Genomic DNA, 19,106 nt, shown 5'->3' with positions numbered 1-19,106 from the left:
TCCACCCTTGCTCTGTTCACTGAGACACATCACTGCAATATACAAGCTCTTCCTCCACACACACATTTATCATAATTATTAGCATTTTGCCAGGATTACACAAGCAAGGCATGTGTTAAGTGGCCAGTAATGTAAGGGTACTTCTTCACTGCTTAAACATTGCTTGGTTCAAATCTTGGAACGGGAGTCCAGTTAAAGGCTAAGTCAACATTCTTAAAAGCTGGAAGCAAGTGTTTGAAAATGCCAATCAAGGGAAATGTGAGTTTCAAATGCTTCTCGACTCTCTCCCTCGCTCAATTTCATCTTCGCATCAAATGGCAGCTGTGGTGAAACACAAGTCCAGGAAATTCTGCTGGTTCTTATCTCTGAGTGGAGTTTGAAAAACATGGGATGACCTCATACCCCCTTTCCTGACTCTTTCAACCACCCAGAAAGGGAAATATTCCAAAAAAGTCAACCTGTCTAAGCTGTTATCGTAAGAGCATAAGAAAAGTTGTGCCAAACAAGGACAAAGACCCATCTAGACCAGTGCCCTGTTCTCAAAGTGGAATACAGCCATTGTGGCTAGCAGCCCCTGGCAGCGCTCTCCTCCATGACTGTCTAATCCTCCTTTAAAGCCATCCAAATCGGTAGCCATCATTATCACTTTAGATTTTCCCCAGAAAAGGAGATGTGACAGCTGGTCTTTTATCCCACCATATTTCCCACTCAATCAATCAATCAATCAATCAATGAAAAGTCTGAACGCCACAGAGTCTGTAATTGATTGCATTTCCAAGGAGGAAGAAAAATGCAATTTCTTCCACTCTGCCTAGAAAAGCCAGCAAACAAATGGGAGACTGCACTTCTGTTGATGCAGCCTAGAATTGTTGTTGCTGTTGTTTAATTGTGTCCGACTCTTCGTGACCCCATGGACCAGAGCATGCCAGGCACTCCTGTCTTCCACTGCCTCCCAGTTTGGTCAAACTCATGCTGGTAGCTTCGAGAAGACTGTCCAACCATCTCGTCCTCTGTCGTCCCCTTCTCCTTGTGCCCTCCATCTTTCCCAACATCAGGGTCTTTTCCAGGGAGTCTTCTCTTCTCATGAGGTGGCCAAAGAACAGCATTAGCTTTTTGTTGCTGCTGCATCACACGATTGGCTGAATGTTAAGCTTGTGTTCCACCATGACCCCTAGATCCTTTGCGCATGATGGGAGTTGTGGTCCAATAACAGGACTGGCGGGCATCCTAAAAGAAGCAGTGGGGTCATTGTGGGGTCTCACCCACTGGGTGCTCCTGTCCCATATCCAACCCTCACCTCCAAGTGTTACACATAACATCTGCAAAGCATCTAGCAGGGAGAAGGCCCATTGGCCAAGAACCACATGACCACATTGCCTTGTGGGCTCTTGCAGCATGAACTGGACTTGTGTTTATTGGGTTTAATTTCCGCAGCACCAACATACTCTTCGTACGTCCTATACAAATCATAGAATCATAGAGTTGGAAGAGACCACAAGGGCCATCGGGTCCAACCCCCTGCCAAGCAGGAAACACCATCAGAGCACTCCTGACATATGGTTGTCAAGCCTCTGCTTAAAGACCTCCAAAGAAGGAGACTCCACCACACTCCTTGGCAGCAAATTCCACTGTCGAACAGCTCTTACTGTCAGGAAGTTCTTCCTAATGTTTAGGTGGAATCTTCTTTCCTGCAGTTTGGATCCATTGCTCCGTGTCCGCTTCTCTGGAGCAGCAGAAATGTGATAGCAGGTCTTGCAGCCCCAAAGTCTCCCAAGGCTCAGACCTGAGACAAAACTTTTCTGTCACCCAAGGCACAGTGCTCTTTTAATTTCTGATGGCGTATTTATACATGCTGAGGGTAAGGACTGAATAAAGTGCATGTATAAACACACGCCATGCTTATCACTTTCACTGGCAGAACATTTGCCATGATAGATGGATAGTGTGCAGAGCAAAGGGTTGCATATTGCTAATATCTTTATTTTAAAAAAATAAAGTGCCATTGGTTTTCAAACAAACACAAATACAATAACCTTTAAACACTTAACCAGCAGTACATCTAATGGTGCTTGTTTATCCATTGTCTCTAGACAAACGCTTACACGTTCAACATTCAAACATATTACTTAACGTAACCTCTCGACTGAGAATATTGAGCGGTTGGTAGAAGGTGGTTTTGATTTTGGCCATTAACATAGTTAAAGAAAGGGGTCCATGTTTCTTAGAAGGTGTCTCCATTTGTTCTGTCTTTAATTGCCCTCTTGTGCCTGGTGAGATGCCTGGATATTGCTGTATCCCATATATTATTTCCCCATATATTCAGGAGTATTTCAGCCTCAGTCTTCCATCACTGAGCTATGGCTAATTGTGATGTGGTCAGTAAGAAGCCTACTAGTTTGCTGGGGTGCAGGGTTGAGCTTGTCCATGTCTGAAGATAGCAGGGCTAAGGCAGGATTTGGAGAAAGGGGGAGAATTGCAGGTATAATGGAGAATGCTCTATTCCAAAAGTTTTTAAGGCAAGAGCATTCCCACCAAACATGAATAAATGAACCAAGCTTTCCCCAGCCCTTCCAACATAAAGGGGAAAAGGAGGGGTTAATTTTTGCCAGCCTGACTGGCATCCAGTGCCATCAGAGGATGACCTTGATCGAGGGTCTCCTGTAAGCGAGGAGAGATGGTTTTGAGGTGGGTCCAGATACCCTTCCATCTGTGATCTTCAATTGGGAGGTGTAAATCTGATTCTGGTACAATTTGAAGGCCTCTAGCACACACACACACACACACACACCAGCTTCATGATCTAATAGATTCCTGTATATTAGAGAAGCAGCACCCTTCAGGTCATATGCTGAGCTGCTGCATAAGCGTTCAAACAAGGCAGGTGTGAGTAGGCCATCTCCCTCGCACTCCAAATGAAGTGCAAAAGAAAGAACCTGAGCTACCTGAAACCAGGTAGTATGAATGCCTTCCAATGCACCTTGCAGTTCCTCTTTAGATGCTAAGATCTTGTTAGTGAGGTTCAGCATGTTTAAGGTCAGGGAATGTCGCCCAAAACTGGTGTTTCATTTTTACCCATAGTGACAAGGATCCACTTTAAAGGAAGGAAGTGAAGGGGTGGACCGGGGTGGTGAACACCAACCATTCAAAATTAAAACTGGCTAATATATCAACCAGAAGGGATGCGGGTGGTGCTGTGGGTTAAACCGCAGAGCCTAGGACTTGGCGATCAGAAGGTCAGCGGTTCGAATCCCCGTGACGGGGTGAGCTCCCGTTGCTCGGTCCCTGCTCCTGCCAACCTAGCAGTTCGAAAGCACGTCAAAGTACTAGATAAATAGGTACCGCTCCGGCGGGAAGGTAAACGGCGTTTCCGTGTGCTGCTGTGGTTCGCCAGAAGCAGCTTAGTCATGCTGGCCACATGACCTGGAAGCTGTACGCTGGCTCTCTCGGCCAATAAAGCGAGATGAGCGCCGCAACCCCAGTCGGCCACGACTGGACCTAAAGGTCAGGGGTCCCTTTACCTAATATATCAACCATCATCAGTGAATGCATAGCTTTTTACTTATGTCTCACGGTGGCCCTCCAAGTGCACCATAAATGCAGGGGGAAACAGCTGTTAAGGAAGTACAAGAAAAGCAAGTAAAAGATGATTTTGAAAACAATGCAAAATTAATACTGAAGACAAACACGTTTCCATCCGGCTGGAAAAAGCATGTCAAAACGACAAGGTCTTTGTTTCTGGAAAGTGCAGAGTGCCTGACACATCTCAGCACAGAACAAGGGCAGTCCTGCTCCCAGTTACTGTGGAGAATGTGTCTGATGTCTTAGCATCTTGTTGGTCACACTAGAGCGTGATGGAATGTTGCAATCAGATAGATCTTTCCTATGGTCCAATGCAGAGGTTGGATGACCATATGTTATGGATACTTTAGTTGAGGTGTCTGCATTGCAGGGGGTTGGAATAGATGACCCTCGGGGTTCCCTTCCAACTCTACAATTCTTTATCATTTTCCTTGCTCAGCAGTTTCTGCCTCTTCATGCACCATTCCTGAGGGATGTAGGCTCTGCCAGAGTTGCTTAAAAATGACAACACCCAGCCTCATTCATTACAAAAAGCTGGGATTCGCTTAAGAAAAAACAACAGGCAGGAAAATTCTGCCCTCGCTAAAGAGATGCACAGTGAAATAGATTTTAATCAATTCGGCGCTACCTCAACCTTGACAAGATGATCCATCACCTCGGCTCGGAGTGAGAGTGTGTGGAAAGACTAAGCCCAGCAGAAGATTAGAGAACAATTAATCATCAAAAATTAATCAGGGTATTAATTAAGCACTGTATCCTATTTAAGTACAGGCCGGTATGAGGTTTCCAGTCCCAACTGCCAATGACATCAAAACAGCAAGCGAAAGCATAATGCAAAAAAAAGGGGGAGGGAACAGTAAGGACAGGAACCAAGTGGAACATACCAAAAAGAGAGAGCGCAACTCAAAAGGTTATTTTGCTCGCACAACTCAAAAGGTTATTTTGCTCGCACAACTGGCAGAATCAGGCATTAAGCAAAGGCATCCACTTACAAAAGACATGGTCACTTGGGTGGGCTTTAAACGGGGTTTATATAAATTCAAGGAGAGTAAGCTTAAGACATCGCAATACAGTCATACCTCGTGTTCCGTTAGGTTCATGTTGCGTCTTTTCGGCCTGCGAACGCGGCAAACCCGGAATTGTATACTTCTGGGTTCAGCCACGCACACATGTGCAGAAGCGCTCTATCGCGCTCTGCACAGAAGCGCCGCCCTAGTTGCAGATTTTTTCGGAGTGCCATTTTAGGGGTTTTTTTTAAAAGTCTGGAACGGATTAATCCATTTTGCATAACTTTCTATGGGAAAGCGTGCCTTGGTTTTGGAACGCTTTGGTTTTGGAACGGGCTTCCAGAACGGATTAAATTCGAGAAGCAAGGTACCACTGTAATTCCTTTTATGGTGGTACTGAGGGGTTGCCCGCAGCCGCCTTCAACTGGCATCTAGCGTGCTGAGCAGGGCAGGGAGAGAAGGCCGCTGGCGTGCCAGATCCAACTCTTGCGGAGCCTCCAACTGGGCCTTGTCCAGACACCATTCTGTCACCCTTAGTTCTCTTGAGCTACTGCAGAGCCAAAGTCACTCGGGTTGTTGTTGTTGAGCCCACTCCTTGTAAATTACCACAGATCTAAAAGGGTGGTACCTCTTTACATAGGGCCTTGCCCAGGGTGGATTTGATTCAAATCAAATCGATTTAAATCTTTAATCAGTAAGACTTGATTTAAATCATTTTTTTACAGAAAGACTCATTCTTGCTGGTATAATCTTAATATTTACAACCAAATGAAGGTTTCGTTTTCGGAATAATAAATTTTCAGAGCAGTTTTTACAGTTTTATCAAAAATTACTGATTTGGTTATACTATTAGAAATACAGATAATTATGAAATTATTGTGAGGTTCGGTAAGTTAACTGTTTACATTTGGACAACTTTTCTGCTGTACTTTGTTGGAAGGAGATAAATAATCACTTCCTTAATAACAATTTAAACAATTTATTTACCGTATTTTCCAGTGTATAAGACGAGCTTTTTTGACCCAAAAATGAGGTTCCAAATTTAGGGTCGTCTTATACACGGGTAGTGCTTAGGGGGGACGGGCGAATGTTTTTTTGGCGCGAGCCTGAGACTGTAAGTGGTGATTGGCCGCTTGATCATTTTTTTGGGGGGGGGGGATGCCGAAAATCGCTCACCCACCGGAACGCAGCACACAACCGCTCGCGTCGCAACTGCCGATCGCCGCCATTAGCCCTCCCGATTCCGCTGCGGCAGCCAATAGACAGCTGCCCTTGTCGCCAATCACGTTTCCGCTTGCCGCGACAAGGGCAGCCATTGGCTGCGGCAGGGGTATCGGGAGGGCTAATGGCGGCGATTGGCAGTTGCGATGCAAGCAGTTGCATGCTGCGTTCCGGCGGGTGAGCGATTTTCGGCATTCCCCCCAAATAACCCTCCCCAAAGCTCAATCCCCCCCCATTTTCTAAATTTTGAGGACCCCCCCCCAAATAGGGGTCATCTTATACATGGGGGCGTCCTATAGACGGAAAAGTACAGTAACTAAAACAAAAACATTACAGCTTATGTATCCATATTTGTTAACTGATGTGGTTAAACAGGTTTTTTGGTTGCTGTTTTTTTTTAAAAAACAAACAAACTGAGTTTTAGCACACACGAAAAACTTAAATCCTTATTTCCTGATCAGTAGCCTTTGGACTATAATGTAACTTAAATAGGAAACTAGCTTTAGAAAGATTTTTCCTCCAAAAGCATTTTATTTTAAAAATCCGATTTAAATATAAAAAAAACCCGATTTAAGTAAAAAAACAACAACCCATTTTACATATATGTTTTTATACTGTATTTTATGCTGCTTTTATAATTAAGTGTTTTAAATTTGTTGTTAGCCGCCCTGAGCCTGGTTTTTTAACCAGGAAGGGCAGGATATAAATAAAAATTTATTTATATATATAGATCACGGGTGTCAAACACAAGGCCCGCGGGCCGAATCCGGCCCGCCAGACCTCGTCATGTGGCCCATGTAGCCGCCGCCGGCCGCCAGCCTTCACCTTTTATTCTCACTTTTTTGTTGTTTACACAAGAAAGCTGCCTCTTCAGCGCATGCGCGGCAGCCTACAAGCCAGAGAACGTCTGCCCTCTAGCGGCGCCGGCCGTTCTACACAGGAAACCTCCACTTTACATGCATTCGGGAAACCTCCACTTGTTTTTATATTGAGCGCATATTGAGTCCTATAGATACAACCGGCCCTTTGAGGGTGACCAAACTGCTGATGCGGCCCCCGATGAATTTGAGTTTGACACCCCTGATATAGATAGATAGAGAGAGAGAGAGAGGTTTTTCTCCACCTTGGCCCTGCCTCAGGCCACTGGAATGCCTGAGCGGCGCCTCAGATCCCTTTAGCAACAAAGTATCTGTTTCTTCACTTGGCCTCAGAAGTTAGGCCTCAGCAAGGCCTGGCCTGCGCCTCAGCCTGTAGGCCCAAAGCCTCACGCTTACCGTTTCCCCATTCCCTTTTTTTTTAAAAAAAACCGTTGTTCTGAGAGGAGCCACGAAGGGCTAGTTTCCGCCATGAGCTCTTTCCCAAACCTGCCTACCTCATGGCACCTCGTGGCTGAAACCAGGATGAAGGAAGAAGCTCCGCCATTTGAGTCGCTCATCTCTCGGGCGGCCATTTTCTCGCTGCGACAGACCATTGATCCATTCAGCTCAGTGCTGCCTGCACTGACAAGGGTTGCTAAATTGTTTCAAAAAGTGGGGTGCAAAAGTGGTTGCGGGGGGGGGGGGCAAACTGAGTTTTTATTATTATTTTTGCAACACCACACAAGAAGAACGACACTGCCGACATGGATTGCCATACATCCAGATTTTCCCCGACTTTTTTTTGCAGTTTTCGCTCCTACACAGTATTCCAGCTATGTCCGTATGGCAACGCTAACACTGGCCGGCAACAGCTATTCTTTATATATATACACATATATATAATAATTTTTATTGATTTTAACATATAAATTATAAAATGTACCACGAAACTTATCACTTATACAATCTTTTTAGACTTCCATCAGCTCCTCTGATAATCCACCGTTTTATCCACTTATACATTTCTTAGCTTTATGTTGCCTTTAAGTCTCTCAACAAATTATCCTTCCCCTTAACTATTTTTGCAATACTTCCAATAAAACTCCTCACAGAACTTCTTGCAAACCTACGAACGTCGTCTGATCTTCACAAATACTTTTCAAATAGTCCGTAAATTTACTCCAGTCTTCTGTGAATTTCTGGTCCCGTTGGTTTCGAATTCTTCCTGTTAGTTTATCGGCCGGCAGCAGCTATTCAGGGTTTCAGACAGGAAGCAATCCTAGCCGTACTAGGGAAATCCCAGGGAATGAATCCATGTGTGTACAAAGCAGATGCACTACTGTGGAAAATGGAAGGATGCTCAGCAGAATCCGTGTCATACCACTTTCCTGGTTCAAATGCAACATGACAGCCTTTCAGTGTTGCCGGCAGGCGTTCCTCTCAGATAGCTGCCACCACCTTGCCTGTCTCAAGAGACAACAGAGTGTGCCTGCAGGGGTGAAGTCAAGCCATGGAGAATCACAGCGCCTGCTGTGGCTGTAGAGTCATAAAGGAGGAAGAGGAAAAAGATTTGTCCATCATAATGTCGTAAGCCAAATATGGCTTATCTCCTGAGTTTATGCCAATAAAACCCAGATGTCTGAGGAGTTAGGAGTCCATCATTGTTTCTTCCAAAGCAATAGGTTACAGCACTGCTCCTTTGGGGCCAGACACCTCTCACCTTTCTACCTGTTTTGACATTTTAAAGCCAGCGGGATGTTAATTGTGCGAGAGACAAACTGTAGATTAAAAAAAAAAATCACAAGCAGAGAGAACACAGAGCACCGGCGGAGCCAAATTCATCCCCTTGATTATGGTCCCAAAGAAAATCACCTTCCTGCAGCTGAGATTTGAATTGAGAAAGGAGCCTCCAGGGGCAAAACCCACCCCTGCAATCTCACTGGTACATTCTTAAAAATGCACCACGTATTCATGGTATCGCATCTAATTTTTAAGAATGCGGCCCAGAATTGCAGCTTAGAACTGCCACCCACCACACACAGAGACACACAATATGGGAAGGGCTGTAGTGCGGCGGCGCATGCCCCACATGTGGGGCTTGGCTCTGGGTTCAATCCTCAGTATCTCTAGGTAGGGTTGAGAAAGACCCTGCAGAGCTGCTGAGCGTAATAGAGTTGGTGTGCTGGTGGCCTGACTCAGTAGAAAACAGTTTTCTATGTTCCCTAATTGAAAAGGAGGAGGCTCTGCAGCTTTGTAAGCCTGCCTAGAGGACATCAATATCTAGTTATGACTTTTTCAGGAACAGCTGAATTAGGAAGAGTGTTTGTGTGTGTGTCCAGTGAAATGAATCCCTTACAAACAGCAGAAACAAACATTTTCATTTGGATCCTATGAAACAAGAATGCCCTCTATGTTTTTCGTGGCGCCCAGCCACCTCCATAAAAAAGGAAGGTTCTATCGTCAGCATACAGTTTTCACTGTTCACATCTCTCTCCCCTGCGCCCCCCCAAACTCCCCACAAATGAATATATGCAGGCATTATGTAAGTGCCATTCAGATTTTGGTCCAGACAAACCTAGCACATCATAAACATCAGAAGGCTTGTTAGCTCCATTTGGGGCCAAGCAGAGGATTTAAACTGTCGGCCCCTCTCAGGGCATTCTCCTTTGTAATGCATCTCCCTTGAGCAGTAAGATATCCAAACGAAACTTGGTCTGTGTGCATGGGATGCAATTCAAAGGCCTGGTCTGCCGTCTCACTAAGCAAAACCATGAACACTTGAGCATGAAGGTTCTCAAGAGGAGATCATGGCTGCTTCCATCTTCCTGGTCGTTCCCCTCAATTGAGCTATACCACGGTGTAACTTAGCAAAAGCAGGCTTGCGGTTTAGCTTTTTTCCAGCCTAACCCAAAGCCGAAACCAAGGTTTTTCTTATGGCAGGGATGGGAAAACTTATTGGCTGGGGTGGGTGGGGGGAGCCAGATCTTTTATCTCCCCCCTCTATTGGCAAACTTCTGCATTTAGGCCAAGTCTGTGCAAGTTGACCCTCCATTTCCCAGAATTCCTTGAGGGAAGCCAGGACTGTTTCTGACGATATGATACTGTGAAATGTATAGCGCAAACGGGGCCTCGGTTTCAATAAGTCCTAGAAAAGAGCAGTGCATCCTGGAATGCAGTAATTTTGCATTAATTTCACAGCGAAGCTTGGTTTGCGAAAGCCACCCACTCTACTGAGCCTCATGTTCCAGGCAGCCAGTTACCATGAAGTAAGCCCCACTCAAATTTTGCTGTTGTCACAACTGGTATAAAGTGTGTTTTCTTTTTTTCCTCCTTGGCAGCCCATGCCATTTGCTTTTGTCTCATCTCCTTCAGAGACTCGGTTCCCAGCCTTGGCAATTTCACTAAATGTTGTGTGGTTTGTTGGAAAATCCACAAAGTGCATTTCACAGGAAACTAACAGTACTCGACTACAGCAAACTGCAGGTGGAGGGAATGCACCATATCCCAAAAAGACTCTCAATACGCCTATGCATGGAGGCAAGACCTAGGACTGAGTTATCAAGGGTGCAATTTAAGGGTGTCTCCAAGCAGATGCTCTTTAGGCAGTAAGCCATCAAAGCACCCTATTTTATTTCACCTTGGGAAAGCAGGGGGCAGGGCGTCAAAGATGCCAGGCTTTCTTCGTGACTCGGCCAGTTGCATCGAAGTGGTGCTGACAGAAAAGGAGACACATTTCCTTTACAGAGCCTGAGATGTTTATATTGCAGAAGGCATTGCATTAAGTGGCCTTTTTATTCCCAGCCACGCAAAATGAGCAAACGCAGCACTTCCGAGCTTATCTTTTGGCACCGCTTCAGAGCACGAGGAGACAACCTGAGCACCCAGCCAGCTTCTGCAGGGATGTTTGCCTTTGAGGTTTGAAACTCGGAGCCAAGGCCAATATTAGGATAGCATCTAGCGCACAGTGTGAGCCCTAGCGCATGATGTGGACAGTTTCCCAGAATCCCTCGCGAAACAGAAGAGTTTCCACAAACAGACGTGGGGGGAATGTAGGCACAAATCTGGAGCTTTGAAAACTACCTTCGCTGATACGCTTTATAAACCACCACACCTGAGAGCATTAGGCTAACTTGTGGGGGGGGGTACATAAACAGTTCAACGTCTTATTCTCACTTCTAGTTTCTGCTACCTCAGACGGATGCCCCACACTTCCTAATGGTAGGCTGGGTCTAATTAGGTCAGCCTGGGTTAAATAAATAAGAGCACCCAACCGGCCTAATTTGAGAAGCGGGTGCAGTTTTTAAACAGAAATAACACTGTCTTTGCCTTTGGTATCTGAGATAGAGGGGGAGGTATCAACTCCACTCGTTTTGTTAGGGGGTAGATTTGCGTTTGGCAACCTGACTTTCCTCTCGCTCCTCCACCCATGCCCTCCCCTAAGTCTGCTTTGGGTTAGTGGGAACCATGGGACATATTTAGGGGGTGCACAGGAATCTATATTATATCTAAGTTACACAATGCCACTAGTTTCTGCTGGGACGTTATTATGATATTTTGAAGGTTTTGTAAAGAATAGTATGGAATCTTCTCAGCTGCTAAATTTTGATTGCTACGTAGTTAGAAGGACAGTAAAACACCAATACTGAAAATGTGTTGCTTAAAATCTGGAACACTGTAGAAATGGCAAAGGTTACAGGGCACATTCAGTCACTTTACGAAGAATAAATATGGATTAGACATTAACAGCTATCTTCCTTTCCAGCTAACATAAAATGCCATTTATGAGTGAATTATTATTGCAGTCAATGATTGTATTTATGTTCCTCTATCCTATACTTTATTATACTTTATTATACTTTATCATTTTAGTGTTCTGTAGAACACTTTAAATACATGCTAATCTAGAAATAAATCAGAATAAAGATATACTCATATGGAATGATGTTGGGTAATTTATAGGTGTGGCCATTTTTTTGGAAAATTGAGTGGAAGTGATTGTGTAATTAGAATCAGTCCGTTTTGGTATATGTCATATGATGGAGATAGCCAAGGTGGTTCTCTCCAGATGTCCTAGGAGTACCGCTACCACCAATCTCAGCCTGCATGGCCAATGGTCAGGAATAATGGGAATTAAATTCCAACATCTGAAAGGCACTTCGTTGGCTATTCCTGATGGATTAGATGAATGACTGACATCCTTGATTACGGATATAGTTTGAAATATCTGTATATATGTACACATTCACACACACATATGTATTTGGCTCAAAAAATCCCATTGGCAGCTTTGGCAGAGAATAATGAAGTTGTTAAGGAACTTGCACCTGTCTTGCAGAATAAACCTCAATGGCCATATCGACAAATGGACGTCATCCAGAGCAAATGGCTTTACCTCATGGCCCCAGGACTTTAGCTCCTGTTCATAAATTAAATCATCTAGCCAAGTGGTTGAAACTTTAATTTCTTTTCCTTTTTAAAAAAGGAAAAGAAAGGAGCAGGAATCTGTCATCAAGCCAGCTAGCCTTGCTCAAATGCAGAATGATTTTCCTGAAATAAACTTTCTAATGAGTGACATGACAAAAAGCCACTTGGGATGATTCCAATGCATCTCGTAACAGAAATGAAGAAGGACTAAGCAGTGTCAGCCTGGTTAAGGCCCAAGTTTGGGAAACCCTGGTATAGACAGCACTAAGCCAAGGGGACCAATGGCCTGATTATGTATAATGCAGTTTCCTGTGTTCCTTTCTCTCTCTGCAAGGGAACTGAAACCCAGGAAGAACTGAAGTGCTTTCCCACTTTGGTAGGAGCATCTACCAATATGCCCTCACTCCCGACTGGGCTATTTTCCTTCCGTTCATTACAGATCCCTTCAATACGCTCCCCTCATTACGGAGTCTAAATCATTTATCAGTCTACAGCATTAAAAGCAGCCAGGGTACACCTGCTCATTGAAAATTGCTATCGTTCATCACAAGACTGTCCTATTTCAGTGACTCTTGGGGACATGTAAAGGACCCCTGGAAGGTTAAGTCCAGTCAAAGGCGACTATGGGGTGCGGTGCTCATCTCACTTCAGGCCAAGGGAGCCAGCGTTTGTCTGAGGACAGCTTTCCAGATCATGTGGCCAGCATGACTAAACAGCTTCTGGCACAACAGAACACCATAACAGAAGCCAGAGTGCACAGAAATGCCATTTACCTTCCTGCCACAGTGGTACCTATTTATCTACTTGCACTGGCATGCTTTCGAACTGCTAGGTTGGCAGGAGCTGGGACAGAGCAACGGGAGCTCAGCCCGTCGCAGGGATTTGAACCGCCAACCTCCTGATCGGCAAGCCTGAGAGGCTCAATGGTTTAGACCACAGTGCCACCCGCGTCCCCGTGTGCAGCCCCAGTTAATTTCAAAGTGATGCAGACCGTGTAGGATCTTCCATTCATGTCAGGACGGAAAAGCCGCCCGCCCTTCCTTTCCCAGGAAGTATTTTTTAAAAAAATAATGAAGAGTGCTAGAGCAGAGAGCAGCGGTTTAAATAGGCTTGACTTGGCTAAGTGCATGACAGCTGCTTACAAGTCCAGGAGTAGAAAATGCCCCAAGGAAGATAACCAACAATTTCCTGCCCCCTCGAGTCAAAGTCCTGGGATGTTCAGTGCTCAAAACACACATTGCCTCCAAGAGCCTATGTTCCAGCAACACACACTTAACCTGAAAGGCAAGGCTGCAATTTGGCAACTCAAACCGACTCTTACTGTGCTCCAAAATCCTTTTTGCAAATCTTGACTCTTGCTGGAACAAGCAGCAATTCTCTTTATTACATTTTGTTGCTGTCTTTTGTTTGCCTTTGCTGCACAAAGAGGAAGAAAGGCCTGGCACTTGGGGATATATATATATATATATATATTCAGAATACCAAGCACAGTGTGTGCAGATTTTCCCATGCTCAGTCTGTCCAATGGGAATAGTGGTAATATAACGCACAGGGCGGTTGCAAGAGGCTGTGCCAGTTTCAGCTGCTTGGATTTCTTTTTCCATTCTCTTGACTTGCTCTGCACTGTAAAATGTTTTGATTCCTCGCTAAAGCCTTCAAAACCAATTAGATTCATTTGAGATCGGTTTTATTTATTTATTTTTTAATCATTTCAACTTTGTGTTATGAATGGAAGAAGAGTCTGCTGGATCAGGCCAAGAATTTGTCCCGTCCTCTTTTAAAGCCATTCAAATGGTGGCTCCACCTCACTGCAGGGGGCCCGCTGTGGCAAGGTACCCAGCGTATTCTTATTGGGTGACACAGTCCAGCCCCGTAAGACAGCATAAGCTCTTGGTCAAGTGGGTGGTGCTATGGTCTAAACCACTGAGCCTCTTGGGCTTGCCGATCGGAAGGTCAGCAGTTTGAATCCCCGCGATGGGATGAGCTTCCGTTGCTCTGTCCTAGTTCCTGCTAACCTAGCAGTTTGAAAGCACGCCAGCGCAAGTAGATAAATAGGTACCACTGTGGTGGGAAGGTAAACGGCGTTTCCGTGCACTCTGGTTCCTGTCACTGTGTTCCGTTGCGCGAGAAGCGGCTTAGTCCTGCTGGCCACATGACCCAGAAAGCTGTCTGTGGACAAACGCCGGCTCCCTTGGCCTGAAAGCAAGATGAGCGCCACAACCATCCAGGGGTCCTTACCTTGGTCAAGTCCTAACCGTGACAAAGAGGAAAACATTTCAGAAATCTACGTGCCGATTCAGTTCTCGTCTGTACAACTTGCGGCCCACAAACTGAATGCCATCTTTGCCAAGAAGCTTGATAAACCTCCAGTTTTTATTTCCAACAAGGAACTATTGAAAAATGTTACAAAACATGGCTGGTGAGCTTAGTCTGGCACGATGGGCCACAAATCGTGCAGGCCTGAACTTTAGGCTGCACCACCAAGCATGCAATGGAATGACCCCTTTGCCATAGAGTCACCTGCATGATCTCACGTATGCCAAAACAACACGTTGCTTTCCACCCAGGGCCATACCTTGCAGCATCCAGAGGAGGCAGATGTAGTCTCGTCCCTCTGCACTAAAACATCTCTGTTGAATGTTGATGTATTCTGGGGAGAGAGAGAGAGAAAAACACAAATATAACGTAAGCTGGATATTTTTAGGGTTCAGATTTACTCCAGTTGCTAGAAGGCACATTTATAAAGATCCACGCACTCTGTGCTTTTAAGGTTAGATTAACAGACGATCAAGGAGGACACTGACAAACTGGAACGTGTCCAGAGGAGGGCAACCAAAATGGTCAAAGGCCTGGAAACGATGCCTTATGAGGAACGGCTAAGGGAGCTGGGCTTGTTTAGCCTGGAGAAGAGGAGGTTAAGGGGTGATATGATAGCCATGTTCAAATATATAAAAGGATGTCACATAGAGGAGGGAGAAAGGTTGTTTTCTGCTGCTCCAGAGAAGCGGACATGGAGCAATGGATCCAAACTACAAGAAAGAAGATTCCACCTAAACATTAGGAAGAACTTCCGGACAGTAAGAGCTGTTCGACAGTGGAATTTGCTGCCAAGGAGTGTGGTGGAGTCTCCTTCTTTGGAGGTCTTTAAGCAGAGGCTTGACAACCATATGTCAGGAGTGCTCTGATGGTGTTTCCTGCTTGGCAGGGGGTTGGACTCGATGGCCCTTGTGGTCTCTTCCAACTCTATGATTCTATGATTCTATGATTCTATTTCACCCTAATATGCTTGCACAAAACTTGCACAGAGGTTAAAGTCAGACTATGTCAGGTCTTTATGGTGTGGTTATTCGACAATCACTCTTCATCCTGATTTGCTTGTGGGTATTTTTCCATTGATCATTCCTTCATCCCACACTTTTCGGCTCATTTCTCAGTCACTGCAAAAAGTCTGTCTGTGTGTTTTTAAGTGGAACTGTTGTGTTAGGGCAGTGGTTTTCAAAGGTTGTGGTGTGCCACACTGATGTGGCAAGAGAGAATGGCAACTGTGGTGGAGAGACACGAGTACAATCAGAAACGTTTGAACATTCCAATGTAGTATAGGATCAAAATAATTTTATTTATTTATTTATTTGCAGACCTAATATAAATAAGATTACCCGGCAAAAACAAGCTCACATCTCTCATTGAGTATGCATACATACTCAAGAGTTGGAAAGGACCCCAATCTAGTCCAACTCACTGCAGTACAGGAATATTTACTAAAGCATCCTTGACAGATGGACTTCCAACCTCTGCTTAAAAACCTCCAAGGAAGGAGAATCCACAACCTCCCAGGGGAGTCTGTTCCACTGCCGAACAGATCTCATTGTCAGAAAGTTTAGTCAGATTTTCCTTACGTGTAACTTTCTTTGTTCGAGTCCTACCCTCCGCAGCAGGAAAAAACAAGCATGCTCCCCTCTTTCTTGTGACAGCCCTCGAGATATTTGAAGAGGGCTATCGTATCAGTCTCTTCTACCATCTCAGAATTCTGCCATGACATTCTGATGCATCTGATTGGAAAGGCTCGGGTTGCACAGAATTAGGAAGTCGAAAAGGGTTTATCTTGCTCCCTCACTTAAAAAAATTAAAGGGGGAGGGGAAGCTTCCTGCTGATTGTACACTTCCTGCAAGTGCCACATAATAGTCACTCATTCCGCACATGTAAGAAGTTGGTCGTTTAGTGTGCGCCACTTTGTAATTCCCTGCCTACTGAGATCAAGCAGGCACCTTCACTGTACTCTTTCCGGTGCCGTCTAAAAGCATTCTTGTTTAGGCAAGCCTATCCAGATGTTTCGAATTAATCTGCTTTGAATTTGCCGTATTTCAAAAAGGGGAAACCAGGACACCCCCCAAAAATTGAGTTTAGGAAGACCCCAAAATGATTAAGCTTTTTATTTTTTAGGAAACCCCCAAAATTGATGAGCTGTTGCTTCTTTCTTTTTTAAAGGAAACCTTCGAATCTGTTCAGCTTCTTTTTTTTACAAACCCACCAAAAAACCTGGGATTTTTCTATTGACTTGTCTAAGATCCAAGACAAATCCCCCCCCCCCGACGTCAATTTCACCTTTGAAATCCTGGTAATGTTGGGACGTATGGCGGCCCTAATTTAGGAAAACCTTCAGATGTTTGGAAAGCAGAAGTAATTTTAATCTGCTTTAGTATTTTAAAACTTTTGCATGTTTTTAAATATGACTGAATTTTTCTTGATTTTGATACCCTTTTGTTAACTGCTTTGAAGTTTGTTTGGGTTTTATTTTTGTTTTTACGATCAAGTGATGTATAATTTTTATGGAATAAATCCACAGTGCAGAGATAAAGGGTTGGTGAAATTTCCTCTCCCACTTGCAAGTTTAAAGCGTGCGGAGGGAGATTCTGGTGTGGGTGACATTTACAAAACGAAACAAAAGACACCTACTCTGCAATCTGATATTCTGCAGTCGAGAGGATCATTCTGTACAATGGGCAGCCCGTCTCTTAAAGTAAAATAAAATTTCCCAACGACTTACAAATCACCAAGACTGCTCCCCCCCTTGCTTAAGGCTCTGCCTGCAGGGATGCGTCCCCCCAACTGTGTTAAACGTGGCTGTTCTTTGGTATGAAATGTGCAGCACAGAAAATTCCCGTTTCCTTAATGTATGCATTGACTTGCTTGCACTGCAAAGCGCAATTCTGAAATCCGAGTTGAAGTTTTCTATAAAGTTACTATAGTGACAAACTCGCATGCATTTAATGACTGATAAACCACCCGTTCATCAACGCTTCTCCCACCCACCCGCCCCTGGCAATAACCACCTTCTAAATGCTTTTGAGTTCCAGCTACTCTATAATAAGCAAAACCAGATCCCAGGAGAGATTGAACGCCCCCAAGTCATTTAAAACTAAACTACTGTGGTCAGTTTACTAAGCCGGCCTCCTTCAGAAAGCCACTGCAGGCCAGGATATTGCAGACAAAAACCACAACACCAACACACAGAGAGAAAGAGAGAGCAAGGAAGGAAGTACAATGATAGTAATTGCAGCTTTTGACACTTGAGGTGTGTATTTTTAGGACTCGCTTATTTTGTGACTGTTAAGTTGTGTTAAACTGCATTTAACATTGTGTTTTAAGGTTGTAACCTGCCCCGAAACCTTAGGGTGAAGGGCAGGTAAAACAAATTAATAAGAATAATTTGTAAACAGTGGAGATGGCTAAATCAGCCTGTGGTTTGGGGGTTTGCGAATAACAGGAGAGCCATTGGTCACAGCACCCTAAGCTTTCATCTGTTGAAATGTTAGAGATCATGAGCCGCATCTGTGGCCAGTGATCATGTGACGAATCACAGCTCAGTGGGAGAGCACAGGCTCAATCACAAGTCCATTCCCTGATACCTCCTAGTACAACAGCGGAAGTCTTCTCCCTGATTCCCCAGAGAGCTGCTGTTGTAGACCAGGAATTGCCAATAGGGCACCCCAGAGATGTTGCTGGGTCAAAACTCCCACTAGCTGATGACCAGAGATGTCATAATTCAATAGGATATGGCGGGCACAGCATTGGTTTCCCCAGGTGTAGACAATAGCATTTGAAACTAGATAGGCGCATTATGCACCTCTCAGCCACTTGTGACCAAGATGCCTGGGTGCCAAGACGGTGCCTGACATCTCCACCATCTGGAGGTCCATGCCAGGGGATCCTTGGATCTGGACTGTTTGTATACACTAACACCCCATCCCGTAGAATTCTATCCGTTATATTTTATCTGCACATGCAGAACGAATTTCAGGAACCGAAATGCTTTTTCTATGCAGCCTGAGCAGGAGCGGTGAACAACATTCTCCTTCTCGGTAGTGGCGCCCGCCCTGTGCAACTCCCTCCCATCAGATGTCAAAGAAATAAACAACTATCTGACGTTTAGAAGACATCTGAAGGCAGCCCTGGTTTAGGGAAGTTTTTAATGATTGATGTTTTAATGTATTTTTAATCTTTTGTTGGGAGCCGCCCAGAGTAGCTGGGGAAACCCAGCCAGATGGGTGGGGTACAAATAATAAATTGTTGTTGTTCTTGCTTCTCTTCATATACCCCACGTGGCTGCCCTGCTCACGGCTGTGAAGAATATTCCTACGTTATGAATGGCCCATGTCACCATTAAGAAAAAGAGGTCAATATATAGGTGGGCTGTCCCTGGATCAAGTGATTTTTCTTCCTTTAAGTTCTCAAAGCTCTTAACCTAGCTAGATGTTTAACTGATAAGTCAGTCGTTCCTTGGCAACAGAAATGGCAACAGAAATTCTGTTTTGGCAAGTATAGCCTTGGTTTAAGATGCCGTTTGGTGCCTAGTTTATACATCTGAGTTTCTAACACTGGTTGAACTAGACGGATCAACAGTGGTTCAATCATAAGGCCACTTACGATATTTGCAGTCCTTTGGGGAAGGGCGCAGTGTTTGTCATGTGGAAGGTTCCTAGATCAGTCGCTAACGAAACACCCCTGCATGAAACTGTG

General features: G+C 44.7%; 1 protein-coding gene across 2 annotated transcripts in view; it reads right to left on the bottom strand.

Annotated features, from left to right (window-relative positions):
* ST3GAL1 (ST3 beta-galactoside alpha-2,3-sialyltransferase 1) overlaps nucleotides 1-19,106 on the bottom strand; it is a 111,052-nt gene that overhangs the window by 54,583 nt on the left and 37,363 nt on the right. For both annotated transcript variants that reach the window (XM_053395274.1, XM_053395273.1), the window contains exon 2: nucleotides 14,664-14,738. The gene's annotated coding sequence lies outside the window, so the exon portion shown is untranslated. The remainder of the gene's footprint in view (nucleotides 1-14,663; nucleotides 14,739-19,106) is intronic.

This window comes from Podarcis raffonei, chromosome 7, assembly GCF_027172205.1.
Source record: "Podarcis raffonei isolate rPodRaf1 chromosome 7, rPodRaf1.pri, whole genome shotgun sequence".
NCBI lineage: Eukaryota > Metazoa > Chordata > Lepidosauria > Squamata > Lacertidae > Podarcis > Podarcis raffonei.
This window is presented reverse-complemented; position numbering and strand designations above follow the sequence as displayed.